This window comes from Hyperolius riggenbachi, chromosome 7 (assembly GCF_040937935.1).
Source record: "Hyperolius riggenbachi isolate aHypRig1 chromosome 7, aHypRig1.pri, whole genome shotgun sequence".
NCBI classification, from domain to species: domain Eukaryota; kingdom Metazoa; phylum Chordata; class Amphibia; order Anura; family Hyperoliidae; genus Hyperolius; species Hyperolius riggenbachi.
Genome location: NC_090652.1, coordinates 294,242,016 through 294,260,179, shown reverse-complemented (window position 1 = coordinate 294,260,179; position 18,164 = coordinate 294,242,016). Strand labels below are relative to the sequence as shown.

The window sequence follows — 18,164 nt, the reverse complement described above, 5'->3', positions numbered from 1 at the left end:
TTGTAAATAACTAATATTGCTTGCCTTTTGGACGACCACCTAGTTTCACTCTGTAGTTTCAACGAGAGTGGAAGGTGTTTTTTGTAAAACTTCCCATCTTGATGTGCTGGCAGAAAAATATGTGTATAGAGAGTTGACTTTTCCAAAGTAAACCTCTGCATCCGTTGAAATGTTGGCAGCGTTATTTCCCACAAGGTTTAAAGAGTGTGCTGAGCATGGTACAAATAACGCCAAATTGTTCTCTTGCAAAAACCTGTTTTGGACACCTTTGTACTTTCTGGCCATGTTCGAGCCGTTGTCATACGACTGGCCCCTGCAGTTGACTATATCCAACCCATCCTCTTTTATTTTCTTAAGTATGGTTTCTGTCAGGGCTTCTCCTGTCTTTTGATCCACAGAAAGAAATCCAATGAAACTCTCAACTATTTCAAAGTCTTTATTGTCTCCCATTTTGACGTACCTAATAACTTGGGACATTTGCTCTAGATGGCTGACGTCTGGGGTACAATCAAACATCATGGAAAAATAATTTGCCTCTTTGATGTCTTTGAGAATTTGCTCTTTCACCTTGCCTGCAATTATCTCCAGAAACTCATTTTGAACGCTGTGTGAAAAATAGGTAACCTATCCTTTTTTATGTCTATTTATGTGCTCTCGAAGTACTGGATGGTAGTGTGAAATAAGTTCTATAATATTCAAAAACTTACCACATCTTGGATCAGATAACTCAAGATTTTCTTGAGATCCTCTAAGAGGACGACCTTGCTTTGCCAGGTGCATTATATAACATCAACTATCACACGTAAAACAGACTTCCAATGATTTTCTTCTTCCGGTATTTGGTTTTCTAACTCTTTGTCAATGCCACTTTTCCGAGTTACAGAACATTCAAGCGTTTTCCATGTGCAAAAGCACTTTTTATGGGCAAAGAGTTTTCATGTTCAGGAATTCTATCACTAAGCTTTTTCCATTTACTAAAGCCATTTGTTTTAGCCAGGGAAGACACATTTTTTTTCAGATGATTTTTTTGAGAACAGTTTACAAGGTAAGCAAAATAAAGCTGTTTTGCTTTCGCTGTACAATAACCATGACCTTTTGACTTTCTTCCCACTTGGAAGTTGCTTGTAAAACTAGTCCTTTGTCAAAAGACGACCATCTCTGATACTTTTGGTCAAGTCGGCATCTGGATTGTCTGCTATCATTTTGGCAATGTAGCTCTTTTGTGTGTCAGCAAGCTTTTCTGGCCAAGTCCCAGGATCATTGATAGTAAATTCTGAACCATGTGATTGTGAAGAATGTGCATCATCTGTTACTTCAGACTTATTTGCATTTGAATTTGGCATGTTTTTACCTTCATTCCATTGTTCTTCAAAATCCATGTTCATTGAAGTTTGTTGATCTTGAGCAGGTTCATTTTGCTGTGATTCTATTCCGGTAGAGGTTTTTAGGCATTCTTGACCTGGTTCTAAATTGCTGGTAAGTTGCAATTCAGAGCCGAAAACGTAACGCATAAACATTATAGGCACCTGCTTAGTGTTTGCTCACTAAAACTATTTAATACAATTTTTTTTTAAAGGGAACCAGAGACGAATGGCTAGCTAAAATAGGAAAAGGATTTATACATATATATATATACCTGGGGCTTCTTCCAGCCCCATAAGCCTGGATCGCTCCCACGCCGCCATCCTCCGCTTCCTGTATCGGCGGTACCGGGTCCCGTCACTTGCGGCGGACGCGGACAAATGCCCGCATACACAGGGGCTCCCTCCATACCCTTACGCATGCGGCTGCGCAGTATGCAGCCGCACGCGTAGGTATATGGAGGGAGCCCCTGTGATGCGGACAATTGGCCGCGTCTGCCGGCCGACTGGCCGACTCGCGGTGATGACGGGACCCGGTACCGGCGGATCCAGGCAGCGGAGGACGGCGGCGTGGGATCGATCCGTGCGTATGGGGCTGGAGGAAGCCCCAGGTATGTATAAACCTTTCCTTCATTTTAAATCTGGTTCTCTTTAACTGTTAAAAAATTCAAAAGAACGAACTGTGCTACGCTGGCATTGCTGAGGAGAGAATAAAATCTCTATCTGACACGCAGCTAGAAGTATGAAACGCGATTCACGGGCCACAAGTCCTAACAATACAATAACAATTGTAAAGCGCTTTTCTCCCATAGGACTCAAAGTGCATAGTTGTGTCTCAGATCAATACAGGATTGCAGGCTGGGTTGTGTTACAGAGGAGATAGTCAGGAGTTCATGAGTGCCAGACTGAAGAGGTGGGTTTTCAGTTTAGACTTAAATGCTTCCAGGGATGGAGCTGTCCTGATTGGGTGTGGCAGGGAGTTCCAAAGTGTAGGGGCAGCATGACAAAAGGCTCTGTCTCCAAAGGTTTTGAGGTGGACTCTGGTGGTGACCAAGGTGTTACGACGTTTTGATCTAAGATTGCGGGAGGTGTGATGCAGTTGCAACCAGTCCTTCAGGTATCCAGGGCCCAGATTGTGCAAGGATTTGAATGTCAGTAATCCAATCTTAAACAAAATTCTCCATTTTATCGGTAGCCAGTGGAGTAAGCACAGGGTTGGTGTTATAACCTTACCTGTACACAATATGTAATTAAATACCTTCATCATATTGCCAGTGAGTGTACAAACACTCGTGAACTATACAGTAAAAATAAAAGTTGAAGAGAAATCGAGAGCCCAATATGGTGTAGTATGTCAAAATTGATTGGATAAATGAAACAGTGAGATGGTAATACTCACAAACACGGGTTACCACCTAGGTAACCACTCATTAGGCAGGTGAGGAGATTAGACCTGTCCTCACTCAGGATTAGGAAGTCGCTCTCTGTAGATAGGAAGAAAGGGGGTAGATCACCCCTCCACCTGGGGTGGACTCAAATATATTGGTAGGTGAACAGAGGCGCCAGAAGGATAAAAGTACATAAAAATTTTTAAAAATTGCTGGGAGGAAGTGGTGGACTCGCCTCCGTTAAAGCAGACACCAAGGACTGTAAATATATAGATATACACATTTTTGGAAAATACCCCAAAGATGCAACGCGTTTCGCGGGCACAGCCCACTTCTTCAGGCAACAAGCAGGGGATAAACAACAGCAATTCAGTTATAGCAAGCAGAGCACCTCTGTCTGCTGTTGTTTATCCCCTGCTTATTGCCTGAAGAAGTGGGCTGTGCCCGCGAAACGCGTTGCATCTTTGGGGTATTTTCAATAAATGTGTATATCTATATATTTACAGTCCTTGGTGTCTGCTTTAACGGAGGCGAGTCCACCACTTCCTCCCAGCAATTTTTTTTAAATTTTATGTACTTTTATCCTTCTGGCGCCTCTGTTCACCTACCAATATATACAGTAAAAATAATCGTATGATAATTAAAATAGCTTACCTTCACTGGGTAATTGTGTGCCTAGCCATGATGACATCAATAAAGACGACTGGGCCGCCTGTTTTTCCCTTGCCTTGGCTCTCTTTTTGTAGTCCCATCCTGATAACTTTTTAGACATTGTTACTCCTTAGTTGTTAACCTCCCTGGCGTTCAATTTTCCCAGGATTTCTGTGCAAAAAGTGGTTCAATTAATTTTCATAACCCTAGTAAGGGTCTAGTACACTTTTTGAGTATAATAAAAGCAAATTTCAAAATTACCCCCCCAAAATCTAGCGATGATGGCCAGATTCGACCAGGAGACAGATCTCTATCTGATTAGAGAGAGATCTGTCGGCTGCCCATACACTGCAGGCCGATTCCTGATCGATATCAGCTTGAAGTCTCTCGGAAATCGACCTCGTCTGCTGACTCGCCGCAGTCCCCATTGTGTATAAATGTACCCCCTTGTGTGTGCATATACCGTATTCTTTGCCGTATAAGCCGCTCCGGAATATAAGACGCACCCAGGTTTTGAGGGCAAAAGCCAGGGAGAAAATTATATATACTAAACCTGCTGCGTCTATATTCAGGAGCGTCTTGTAGTTGTTCCACCCCAACTAATGTCCTCAAGTGCCACCAATGTGGTCCCCATTTGTCCTCAGGTGTTCCTATGATCCCCCAGTGTCCCCCATGAGCCCTTAGGTGTCCTCAGGTGTCCCCCATGTGCCCTTAGGTGTCCTCAGTGTGGTTCTCAGGTGTCCCCCATGTGTCCTTAGGTGTTCCCAGTGTGGCCCTCAGTGTCCCCATGAACCCTTAGGGTGCGCCGAATTGGGTGAGGGGTGCAGAGAAGTGATGAGGGGTGCACAGAATCAGGTGAGGGGTGCTTAGAAGTATGTGCGGGTGGCACATATGTGGGGAGGGGGCACAGAAGCAGGTGAAGGGGCACATATGTGGGTGAGGGGCGCACAGATAAGGATTGCACAGAAGTGGTGAGGGGGAACATATATGGGAGAAGGTGCACAGAAATGTGTGAGGGATGCAAAAAAGTGGCAAGGGGTTGCATATGTGGGTAAAGCAGGGGTGCACAGAAGCAAGTGTGGGCGAGGGGGCACAGTCTGGTGAGGGGGCACAGAAATGTGTGAGTGAGTCAGCGCAGCGCCAGCAGCGCAATTGCCCAAACTAACACAAGCAGCAGAAGCAGCTGCAGGGCAGGGGGAACGTGGAGCCGACACAAGCAGGGATAAAGCGCCTGCCGCCTGGAGCAAGAGACCCGCCTGCCCTGCCCCCCCTCCCCCCAGATCCATCCCTGAGGTAGTCCCCGACTTATGAACGCCCGACTTACGAACGACCCGCTGATGCCAACCTCCGCCGAGATGACGTCACAAAGTCGGGGATTACCTCTTGTGCCTCAGTTTCTTAAGCAGAGTATGCGCAACGGAAACAACAAGTCTCACTTCTTCCATGGCGGTCAGGGTCAATCAGCAACGTCCTCTCAAGGGAGACACAAGGTGGCACAAAGGAAACACAAGGTGGCACAATGGAGACACAAGGTGGCACAATGGAGACACAAGGTGGCACAATGGAGACAAAAGGTTGCACAATGGAAACACAAGGTGGCACAAGGGAGACACAAGGAGGCACAATGGAAACACAAGGAGGCACAATGGAGACCCAATGAGGCACAAGGGAGACGCAAGGTGGCACAAGGGAGACACAATGTGGCACAAGGGAGACACAAGGTGGCACAATGGAGACACAAGGTGGAACAAGGGCACTGGCGAACTCAGGGGGCTATTCCGGGTGTCTGGAACCTCCCCCCTGCACTGAGCTGTGTATTCAGCCAGGGAAGCCCGCATAATATAAACAGCCTCATTCTCCCTCCCTTCTTACTTTTGGTGCCTCCCTCCAGCTAATATAATGAGAGAAGCAGCCCAGCTTCCCTCACAAGAAGATGCAGCCTGCAGTGAGAGAATGTTGATTATGGAGTCCTGGACTCTCCACAGCACAGAAGTGTCAGACATGATGAAATTAGAGTGCAGGCAAGCTGGTAAATATGCACAGCATGATGCAGAGCTTGCCTGGACTCAGGGTCCGTGGGCAAACATCTGTCTGGTCTCTCCCCATTGTTATAATGACTGCATGTGTGGATAAGGTGTGGATAACAAGCTGAAAAGTTTTTGACAGTCCCTAGACTCCAGGAGGGCTTCTTTCTGACTTGTGTGAGAGACTGACAGGGACAGGAGTCCGATTACAGGCAAGTAGCCTGTCTGATGTGGGACTTCAATACAGATAAGTTCTCTGCTCCATCTCAGGCTATTCTGAATTTCTCCACTCCTCTCTCTGGGCTAGTGCAACGCCAAAATGACAATAGCAATCGCTAGCAATTTGTGAGTGTGATTTTGTGAAGTGATTTTCAGAGCGATTTTTGAATGAATTGCTCAAAAACATGCTACATGCAGTATACCTGCGATTTTGAAAAAAATCACAACGCTGCTGTGGGAACACCCACATAGGGTAACATTAGCCAAGCGCTTTTCAAATCACTGTTGATTTGAAAAACGCTCAGAAGCACTCTTGGTGTGCACCAGCCCTCCCTCATTCACCTTTGTTTCCCTCTTCCCCTAGAGCTGACTGTGTGTTCTTGTCTTACAGGAAAGCTAAATAAAAGTGCAATCCTGGTGAGGCAAAATATTATTATTTAGTATTTATATAGCGCCGCCATCTTCCGCAGATGCATATATCCCTGCATCATATGGGTATCGCTTGCGCTATGTGAAACTATGTAGCATATTCCACTGAATTGTCCAAACTAAGTCTATCTCCTGTTCCAGCGCTGTACCCCGTGCACATTTGCTGCTGCCAGAAGCCCTCAGAAACACTCGTCTCCTTGAGTACTTCCAAAGATAGGCTGCTCCGTCATACGCCAGCGCACTTTTGTGCATGGGCAGTATGGAGCCACCTGTATTCGGAAGCACTCGGGACATACGTGCTTCTGGACCTTTCAGGAACCCCCCCTTAAAAATCCTGCGTTTGCCCCTGAAGGGAGGCACAATGGAGACACAAGGAGGCACAAGGGAGACACAAGGAGGCACAATGGAGACACAAGGAGGCACAATGGAGACACAATGCGGCACAGGGTGACACAATGGAGACACAAGGTGGCACAATGGAGACACAAGGCCAATTTTGTTTACATGAAAAGGGCTACTTGAAATTTTACATGAAATGTGCTATGGAAGTTTTTCCAACCTCCTTAATCTTTACACTGTCCCCACCCCCCTCTCCAACCCCAATAATGTTAGGCCCCCACTGTCTTTTTACCTTATCTTGTCTACGTATTGAGACTTTATCCTTCCGCCTCCCCCCAGATCCTAGTTTAAAATCTCCTCCAACCATTTAGCCATCTTCAGCTGCATTGGGGGACAAGATGGCTAAACGGTTGGAGGAGATTTTAAACTAGGATCTGGGGGGAGGCGGGAGGATAAAGTCTCAATACGTAGACAAGATAAGGTAAAAAGACAGTGGGAGCCTAACATTATGGGGGGTGGAGTGGGGGGTGGGGACAGTGTAAAGATTACAGAGGTTGGTAAAACTTCAAGTAGCCCATTTCATAAACAAAATTGGTAAATGTGGTGGTAAAAATATAAAGTGCATGGTAACCAATGCTAGGAGCCTTGCAAATAAAATAGACGAACTAGAGTTTGTTCTGAATGACAAAGGCTATGACATTGTGGGAATAACCGAGACATGGATGGATGAAAGCCATGGCTGGATGGCTAATTTAGAGGGATACAATGGGTTTAGGAGGGATAGAACAGGGAAAAAAGGTGGAGGGGTTTGTCTCTTTGTTAAGAATTCGTTTACAGCTGTCCTCAACGATGAGATGGAGGAAGATTGCGAAGATGTGGAGTCCGTTTGGGTAAATATTCATGGTGGAAATAAAAGTTGCTTATTGGGGTATGCAGGCCACCTCATATTAATGAAGCTGCAGAACTGTGATTACTACAGCAGATTGAAAAAGCTGCAAGTAAAAATGAGGTCATAGTTATGGGCGACTTCAACTTTCCAGACATTGACTGGAGTATTGAGGCTACCCATTCTGGTAAAAGCAGCAGATTTCTGGCAGCACTACAGGACAATTACTCAAATGGTAACGGAACCAACTAGGGGGAATGCGTTACTGGATCTGATCATTTCTAATAGACCAGATAATGTATCAAATGTGTAGGTTCAAGAGCATTTGGGAAATAGTGATCACAACATGATAACATTTGATCTGGTGACTGATAGGCCACGGGGCAGCTGGACCACTAAAACTATGAATTTTAGAAAAGCAAAGTTCAATCTAATTAGGCAGGCACTAAGTTTGGTGAACTGGGATAATGTACTACAAGGGGAGGACACTGAAGGGAAATGGCAAGCTTTTAAACTTATTCTCAATCAATATTGTAGTATGTATATCCCATATGAAAACAAAATGTCTAGGAATAAAAAAAGGCCTCTATGGATGAATAGAAAGGTTAGAGATAAAACGAAGAGGAAAAAGAATGTCTATAAGGTCCTAAAACAGGAGGGGACCGAGGCTGCACTAAGCAATTATAAGGAGTGCAATAAAAATTGTAAAAAAGAAATTAGGCTGGCAAAGATCGAAGCTGAAAATCAAATCGCTAGGGATATCAAATTTAACCCAAAAAAGTTTTACAAGTCTACTCTAAAAAAAAAAAAGAAAGGTTGACTGTATAGGACTCCTAAAGGATGAAGGTGGGAACTCAATGGTGGATGACCAAGGTAAGGCAGAGTTATTAAAGGGAACCAGAGCTGAAATAATAAAGAAGTTATACATACCTGGGGCTTCCTCCAGCCCAATATGCGCTGATCGATCCCACGCCGCCATCCTCCTTTGCCCGCAGCTACGAGAACCGGCTCCGCGCTGTTCCGTTAGTCGGAGCCAGTCTAAGCGTAGCATAGGTGCGCTCTTTGCGTATCTCTGCAGCAGTGTATGGAGAGATACGTAGAGGGCGCACTTCTCTTGCGTAGGCTGGCTCCGATGACGTCAGCGACGAGAGCCCGTTCTCGTAGTTGCGGGCAGCGGTGGACGGCAGCGTGGGATCAGCGCGTATGGGGCTGGAGGAAGCTCCAGGTATGTATAACTTCTTTTTAATTTTTTCAACTAGGGTACATCTCTGGTACCCTTTAAATGCTTTATTTGCTTCTGTCTTCATAAAGGAAACAGCACTGTTGCTGTAAGGCTTGGTGGTGTATTCTCCACAGTCAGCATGCAACGCATGAGCTGGCGTGGAGGAGGTACACACACTAGCACCAGGAAACAGGCTATCCCTAGTATAGTGGAGGGGAGGACTGACTCCAATAGGAGATTGTGGCGCACAGAGCCGGTGCAGATCTGACAGCCACAAACAATGCTTTCGTTATAACGTCTCAGCGCGAAGTAGCGCTGAGCGCATAAACCAGAACTGAGGAGATCAGGACAGGTAGACAGAATGAACGCTTGCTAGCTAGCGGCTACTTAGCGACAGCAAGCGTCCAAAACCAGACAGACTGGAATGAGGCAGCCAATGCGATGCGGCGATGGCGTGCCTCACAAAGACAGGACAGGATAGTCAGAAAATAGCAGGATTAAGATAGATGAACGTAACACAGATAAATATACAATAAGTATGATTTCCTAGCGTATTACAATTACAGCTATCAATGAAACTATTTGTAACGTCTGACTAACATATGTATATATCGGCAATGAACCGATATATGACATAAGCAGGAACGCTGACTAGGAATGGAGTAACACAGGGAACAGGACTCAGAAGGATTCGCTATCTCTTCGCAGAGATGAACGCAATCCACAAACGGTAACAGAACAGGATTCAGAAGGATTCGTTATCTCTTCGCAGAGATGAACGCAATCCACAAACAGGACCAGGAACAGGATAACTAGCTCAGCACGGGTGTTCACGGTACGCGCAAACTACCAAAACGTGCTGGAAAACTGACTAACTGAACACAGGATATAAACAGTTCGTGTACGTATACATCAGCGACACTGATGTATCACGTAACACAAATACAAGGAAAATAATAAACGTGCTGGTATGCATATATATTGGCAATGAACCAATATATGATGCAAAGACCAGCAAAGTATCTTTAACAAGAAACACGATCGGGGGCTAAAGCGACAGCAAGGCAGGCTTAAGCTGAAGCTATGAAAACCCAAGGAAACCCTGCAGGAAGCAGATCTTTATACTGAGGTCATCCAATGGGAGCAGACATGCAGATTCCCACACAGGTGAATGATAATCAGTCACAAGCTGACAGCAGGGAAAAACAGACAAAGCTATACAGCTTGCATGGAAATAGATCAGAACTGCCTGAGCTGCAGCACTACTTCCAGCAATAGCTGCTGCAGCAGCGATCATTACAGTACCCCCGCCTTTAAAAGTGGATTCCAGACGCTTTTCAAAACTGAAATTTCCAACAAAACAGTCTGACTGATAATTCATGATGACCGGGACAGCCCGGCAAGACCGAATTCCAGAATCAGTCCCCACAAGACTGGACCCATCAGAACCAGAACCTACAGAACCATGCCCATCAGTACTACAAGCCCCAGTGTGACACCCATCAGAACCATGATTTCCAGAAGAAAGCCCTCCGAAACTCCCTGAGCGATACCCACCGCCTTCCAGGAACAGTTCAGAAACGCCAAAGCCTTTGCAATGCCCACCGGTACTGTCTTTACCAACACAAAACCCACTGTTGAACCAGTCCAAGGCACCAGGACAAGTTTTCTCAGAGACCTCCCAGAACACCTTGAAGCTCCAAAGAGATCCCCATAGGTCAGAATGCCCCTTAGGCTCACATGGAGAACTATCAAGAACCCCTATGGAACCTAGGGCAATTCCCGAGTCAGGGCCACAAGGACAAACATCAATATCAGGGCTTTCAGGGACCAGAACCATCTCTGGGCATGCAGGCAGACTGGCAATATCAGAACGTGTTCCCACTAAGGAAGCATCAGAGCACGCTAACACCTTAGACACACTTGGGCATTCTGGCACACAAAGAACATCTGGGCACACCGACACAAGAGAAACCTCTGGGCATGTCAAGGAACTGTGAGCCTCAGGGTCAGCCAAGACAGGACCAAAACCAGGACTGGCCAAAAAAAAATCATCATGACTAAACTTCGCAACTACTGGACTTTTACACGAGAATGCTGGATCAGACTTAGATGTCGCTGATTCCAGCAAAGTCAGTAACAAATCAGATTCAGGGGCACTAACAAGACAGGACAAATCTTCTGATGTATGCACTGAACCAGACAGGGACTCCACAACTACCTCTGGACTGGACAGAGACTCATTTAATACACTGGATTGGAGCTCATGAGGCGCTGCAGAACAAGTCAGTATTGCAGCAGCCCCCACTGGACTAGGCAAAACTGAGGAATTCCCTGGACAGGAAGGGAACTCTGGAACCTCTGCCACAGCGGCCAGAGAACCAGAATCTTTCAGGATACAGGGCTGGGTTTCAGGAACACTCATCAGACCGGACTGAAATTCTGAGATTTCTATTATTTTGACCAGAGAATCAGAATTATCCATGTTACAGGGCAAGACTTCTGAAACATTCAGAGGACAGGGCTGGAGTTCCTCGGCTGTTACAACACTGGAGAGGGACTCAACATTGGTTAAATCAGACTGTGTACAGGGCAAGGTATCTGACACACTTGCTGACGAGGACAATATTTCAATGGCTTCTGCTTTGCTGGGCAGAAATTCATCAAGTTTTATTAGAGCAGACTGTAATTCCAAAACAGCTGCTAGACAAGTGAATATTACTGCAACACCAACTGAGGTAAGCAGTGCTTCAGCCTCCTCTGCTAGAGGGTTTAAAGTATCCAAAGTACTGGGTGAAGCATAAGACTCTGCGACCACAGCTTCACTGGACAGGATCACTGAACAGTTCATATTGCAGGGCAAAACCATGGAAGCACCTGCTGGACAGCATAATGATTCTGTGACCTGAGTTTCATTGGAGAGATCTGTGACGAATATTACGAAAGTCGTGCGCGTAAGCGCCATCGACTTTCGCATGGTCGTGCACAGTTCCTGTCAGTCTTGGGTAAATGCACAATAGATGTCAATTTCCCTCTCTCTTACTGAGTACAGTAACCTCCCCCACATCCTGTGTCAGGAAAGAATTTCACAAGTAGCCAGACCACCTGGGGAGCAGCATTTGGTACATAGCTCATCTTTCCCCAAAAGGAAAACCAGCTCAAACTGGTTGAGATTCAAAATTTCCCTCCAAGCGTATAGCTTCACACAAAGGGAACGTTAACTTATTAATAATTCAAAATAGGTTTGTCACAGCAAGACCAAAATTACATTTCCTGATACCTAGGAAACAGGTCTATAATTCACATGAATTATCCTTCTCTAGCTATCAGGAATCAATTGAGAAACCGCTTTATCCGGCATGCGTAGAGCAAATTCGTTAGACTAGGCGTGTATAGTCTCATTTAATACAGAGTCGCATGCTGCTTATGAATATGGTCTCGGATCTGCGATGCACCCATCTGGGGCGGAATTACACAAATTATTAATAATTGGTACATTCCTTGCTCCAAGTCTGTGGGTGGTAACCTGACTTGCCAGGAGGTAACCCTGCCTCCAACACACCTACTTTCCAGGTAGTGACCGCCCCAAAACTCTGGTCAGTAAAAAGCGTTTGCAAGGAACTCCACCCAGTTCTTCAATTTACATCGACTAGGGAAGTCCAGACATGTGCTCACGGAAGAACCGGGCGCATGTTGTGTACAAAGGACTTTCAAGCTGAATGCCTACGTTTAAACTGGACTATTTTCTTCATGATTCAAATGGACTGCTCAGCTAACTAAGTAAGAACTTTCTGTTTTATTCCTTTTATTTTTAAGCTCTGTGTTTTATATGTTAATAGGTGTATATAACTGTATGTAATGCATTTGTGTTATTAAACGTTTAAAAATCGTTTAGCGGTTATGACCTGTTGCTGAACATACACAATCGTACCTATTCTCCTGAACTCGCTACCCTGTGTTTAATAGAAGTATACATTTATAACCCGTATGCGAGAACCCGGCCCAGACATAACGATCTGGCCCAGATTCTTGTATACTGCTAGGGGTTACTAAAGTGTTCTCGAAGTCCTAGTAAAATTACAGTAGCGGGCTGTGTAACTCGCTTGGTGGCAGATCTTTGAATTGTATATGTGTGTGGAGTGATTCGGTTGGTATCAGAACGCTCCCTTCGCGAGTCAGTTCATCAAATTGCGAATGCGGGTTACCCTTCGTGATGAACAAATGACCGTGTAAGAGGATTTCTGACGCTGATCGATTTACCCCACCCGCAGACCGGCTCGCGGTCTGTGACATTTGGTTGGCAGCTTTTTGGGATTTGTGTATGTTCAGAACATCAACGGCAACGTTATTTGATTAACCTGCCAGAACAGATCAAAAATCTGTGGTCGATAACCGGTGCATTACCATTTATATAGACTAAACGTGTAGCACAGAGTTCCCCCCCCAATCTCTTTTGCTATCCTATCTTTTATTTGGCAAAAATGGCTGCAGCAAGATACAAGAAAATGTCAGTGGCAGACCTAGTAAACTTGTGTGAGGAAAAAGGCATTGTGACTTATAGAAAAAAGAAATCGCAATTGATCGAGGACTTGTTGCGACTGAATACCCAGCCGGAGCAGATGCTGGGAGAGCACACTCCTGGTTCAGACGGTGCTGTAACTGGGGCAGAGGAAAGTGAGCGGTTGGAGCAAAGCAACCCACTTCCCGACCCAGAGGAAAACGGTACCGCGTCTGAACCGGTCGCTGTAACTGCTGAGGAGCATGGTGGCCGGCAGGAGCCCGCCCATGCCAACCTGTTCTGTGTTCCTGATGCTGGAATGCAACCTGGATTACAAAGGCTGTTGGAGACAAATCCTGAGCTGTACATGCAGATTGTCAGAGAAAATGCTGACCGTGCAGAACGCCAGCGCCAGGCGGAAATGGAAGCCTCAGAGCGAGAAGCGGAACGGGCAGAGCGCCGGTGGCTTGCTGAGAGAGAAGCGGAAAGAGAGGAGAGAGCAGCCGCACGCAGACATGACCTTGAAATGGCCAACCTGCGAGCGCAAGGCCAAAATCCCTCGCAAAGTGCTCCGGAACCCCGGCCCACAGCAGGCCCGTTTGGGACTCCAAAGTTTAAATTCCCAGAAATGGAGAAGGGAACCGACCCGGACACTTATTTACACTCCTTTGAAAAGACTTGTCGTCAGCATCATCTGCCCCAGGAGCAGTGGGCGAGATATCTGACACCCAACTTGCGGGACCAAGCTCTTGAGGCGTTTGTGGACTTACCCGCTGAGAAAGACAATGACTATGAGGCGATAAAAGCTGCAATTATCGCCAAATACCAGCTGACCCCAGAGGTCTATCGCAAAAAGTTTCGCTCCCTGCAGAAAGGCCACACCGACTCTTACACCGACCTGGAGAGTCGCCTGCTGACTGTGTTCAGGCAGTGGTCACGGGGCCTCAAAAAAGACTCTCACCAAGGTCTGGAGGACCTCATCGTGCAGGAGCAGTTGCTGAACTGCTGCACTCCAGATGTCCGGCAGTTTGTCTTGGAGCGGAAGCCTGACTCCGCCAAAACTGCAGCAGAACTTGCAGACACTTTTGTGGCCACCCGTGTGCCGGACAGCCGCAAACCTCCAGCCCAGAGCTGGAGAGGGGGGAGACCTATGCAACCCAGCTCTCCTCCCCCTGCTAACCGTGGGAATCGGGTCCCACAGCCACAGAGGCCGGATGCTGCACCTGCTACTCATCCGCCTGATGCCACATATGTTCCGAAGTGCTACCACTGTGGACAGCGAGGACACCTCAAGTCTGCCTGCCCCGAGGTGAGGACGCCGTCTCCAGAGCCTAGCGCAGAAGTGGCTAGCGCATCCTCTACTGCACACGCCTACCTCGTCATGGGAGCAGCAAATCCTCGACTTTCCGGAAATCATCAAGTCGTGGAAGTTAACGACCAGATCGCTGTTGGTTTCCGTGACACAGGCGCAGAGCTTACCTTGGTTCGCTCTCATCTTGTAGCCAGGGAGAATTTCCTGCCTAATGAGCGTGTCACACTTGTGGGAGTTGGTGGCGCACACGCACGCATCGCCAAAGCTCGTGTTGTTCTCGATTGGGGAAGGGGCCGCCAGTCAAAAGTTGTGGGGGTGACAGATGACATCCCAGTGCCTGTGCTGTTGGGCACCGATCTTGGCACCCTACGATCCTTTTATGAACCTGTGATCAACACCCAGGATTGCCAGTCTGGACCCACTCAGGTACTGTACAAGCTTGGGGTGGGACAGAGGGAGGCAGCCAGGGTAATGGTACCTAGCCCTCCTAGGGAAGGAGGGAAGGAAGCGGTACCTGTTTCTAATGGACAGCTGTCCAGTCACGGTTTGTCTGACTCTAAACCTGTCACTGTTGTTCCAGATACCTGTGTACATGTGAAAAATGAACGTAACTGTGATGTTAATGTTGTACCAGATGTTGCTAATAGCTTTCATGCTGAATCTCACAGTGCTAAAAATGATGTATGTTCAAATGTGACAGTCTCTAATCTAAGAGGTAACAGTCTTGTTTTGCCTGGGTCATATCCGTCCAGGGCAGTGGAAGCAGGCCAGGTGTCAGAGCAGGCAGCTGGGGGCCTAGACCTCCCCTCCTGCTATGACAGCCAGAGTGCTCCACCATTGTCTGCTGTTAACAAACAGCTGGTGGAGACAGGCCGCGCCTTCCCTGTCTCACCCTTGCATGTCTTCCCCTTGCAGAAGCAACCCAGTGCAAAACTGCCCACAGGTCCACCCTCTATCCTTCCTGGAGAAGGGGCAAGCCTCGCCACCCCGGTAAAGGCTAATTCGTTTTTTAAAATGTACTCTAATGTCCACCTAGGTTGTGCTGACCAAAATGTTGTGCCAAGGTGTAGTCAGTTAGAGCAGGGGTATGCCACGCTGCTTCCAGATTCGCAGGCTGACACCCGAGAGTCAGGAAGTGACCCGGATGTCAGCCAGCGACTCTCTCCCTTACAGGAAGCGCTACGCAAACCCAGCCAGGCCTTTAGCGGTAAGCCTGTTGGTGTGCATCGCACCGTCTGCAAAGCGGACACTGGGACACACCGGACCATGAGGCCTTATGCTTCTGGTGAGTTGTCTAACGGGCAGTCAGATAAGAAGTCGAGAACCCGTTCAGTAGCTAAGCGCCGCGTAGAGCGGGTCATGCAGACCCACTCTGTGCGTCCGTCTGGTAGGGGAGAGATGTGACGAATATTACGAAAGTCGTGCGCGTAAGCGCCATCGACTTTCGCATGGTCGTGCACAGTTCCTGTCAGTCTTGGGTAAATGCACAATAGATGTCAATTTCCCTCTCTCTTACTGAGTACAGTAACCTCCCCCACATCCTGTGTCAGGAAAGAATTTCACAAGTAGCCAGACCACCTGGGGAGCAGCATTTGGTACATAGCTCATCTTTCCCCAAAAGGAAAACCAGCTCAAACTGGTTGAGATTCAAAATTTCCCTCCAAGCGTATAGCTTCACACAAAGGGAACGTTAACTTATTAATAATTCAAAATAGGTTTGTCACAGCAAGACCAAAATTACATTTCCTGATACCTAGGAAACAGGTCTATAATTCACATGAATTATCCTTCTCTAGCTATCAGGAATCAATTGAGAAACCGCTTTATCCGGCATGCGTAGAGCAAATTCGTTAGACTAGGCGTGTATAGTCTCATTTAATACAGAGTCGCATGCTGCTTATGAATATGGTCTCGGATCTGCGATGCACCCATCTGGGGCGGAATTACACAAATTATTAATAATTGGTACATTCCTTGCTCCAAGTCTGTGGGTGGTAACCTGACTTGCCAGGAGGTAACCCTGCCTCCAACACACCTACTTTCCAGGTAGTGACCGCCCCAAAACTCTGGTCAGTAAAAAGCGTTTGCAAGGAACTCCACCCAGTTCTTCAATTTACATCGACTAGGGAAGTCCAGACATGTGCTCACGGAAGAACCGGGCGCATGTTGTGTACAAAGGACTTTTAAGCTGAATGCCTACGTTTAAACTGGACTATTTTCTTCATGATTCAAATGGACTGCTCAGCTAACTAAGTAAGAACTTTCTGTTTTATTCCTTTTATTTTTAAGCTCTGTGTTTTATATGTTAATAGGTGTATATAACTGTATGTAATGCATTTGTGTTATTAAACGTTTAAAAATCGTTTAGCGGTTATGACCTGTTGCTGAACATACACAATCGTACCTATTCTCCTGAACTCGCTACCCTGTGTTTAATAGAAGTATACATTTATAACCCGTATGCGAGAACCCGGCCCAGACATAACGATCTGGCCCAGATTCTTGTATACTGCTAGGGGTTACTAAAGTGTTCTCGAAGTCCTAGTAAAATTACAGTAGCGGGCTGTGTAACTCGCTTGGTGGCAGATCTTTGAATTGTATATGTGTGTGGAGTGATTCGGTTGGTATCAGAACGCTCCCTTCGCGAGTCAGTTCATCAAATTGCGAATGCGGGTTACCCTTCGTGATGAACAAATGACCGTGTAAGAGGATTTCTGACGCTGATCGATTTACCCCACCCGCAGACCGGCTCGCGGTCTGTGACAAGATCTACTGCACAATTCATGGTACAGGGCAAATTTATTGGAAAATTTTCTGAACAAGGTAATAATTCTGCGATTTCAGGTTCACATAGCAGATGCTCTGAGCTATTCACGAAACTAGAGCGAGGTGTAGAAACAGGAAGATCAAGACACAATGTTTGCGCATCTGAATCACCATTCATTTGTAAAATTGGAAAATTCAGATGCTGGGGTTCTGAGTTTACTAGACAGGATTGCTGGGACTCGGAAGCTGATGTAGTGCATCTATTGGCATCTGCTGGATCAGACAGGAGTTGAACTTTATTAACACAGGTAATTTCTGCAGAAGTGTTTGCAGAGACAGGCAAGATTTTTCTGGTGTCTGTTTCACTAAACAAAGAGTCATGAGTACTGGCTAGGCTGGACTCGGAAGTCAGCAGGACCTCTGGATTCTCTGCTGAGAAATTTGCGCAGGGCAAGGTTAAGAATGTATCAGTGGCTTCTGTTTTACTGGGAAGTAACACTGAGTTATCCATGGTACAGGGTGGAATTGCAGGAACTTCAATTTCACACAAAAAGAGCTCCGAATCACCTGCTGAATCAGCCAAAGGTGCTGAAGCAGGCGGGTCAGAACGCCAAATTTGCGAATTCGGAGTCACATAAAAATCATCCAAAATCAGTTCCCACACATCAATCAAGGGAGCCACACAGTCATACCTACACACACCAGCCTCTATTAGGTTATAGGCTGACTTAATGCATGCGTTCAATACCATTTCACTTTTTGCACTGTAAAATTGACAAAATGAACTTGAATCATTCTTCCATTCACAGACCAGGGCTTCCATCTCTCCCCTCTCGAATGGAGGATCCCATGCATACTTAACAGGCAGATCATGGTTTGCAGATATGATTGTGGCAGGCACATGTATAGGGTTAATTAGCAGGTGATTGGCAGATTCCTTATTCTTAAGAAGCTCCAATACCTGTAGCAAGTGTTGAACTGTAGTGTATGCAAACTTCCCTTGGTTCACAAATAAGTTGATTTGTTCAATACTCTGTAATATCTCATCATAATCATACTCAGATAATTC

At 46.4% G+C, this 18,164-nt stretch overlaps 1 protein-coding gene across 2 annotated transcripts in view; it reads left to right on the top strand.

Annotated features, from left to right (window-relative positions):
* Positions 1 to 18,164, top strand: part of LOC137525132 (sterol 26-hydroxylase, mitochondrial-like) — a 225,375-nt gene that overhangs the window by 169,029 nt on the left and 38,182 nt on the right. The window lies entirely within an intron of this gene.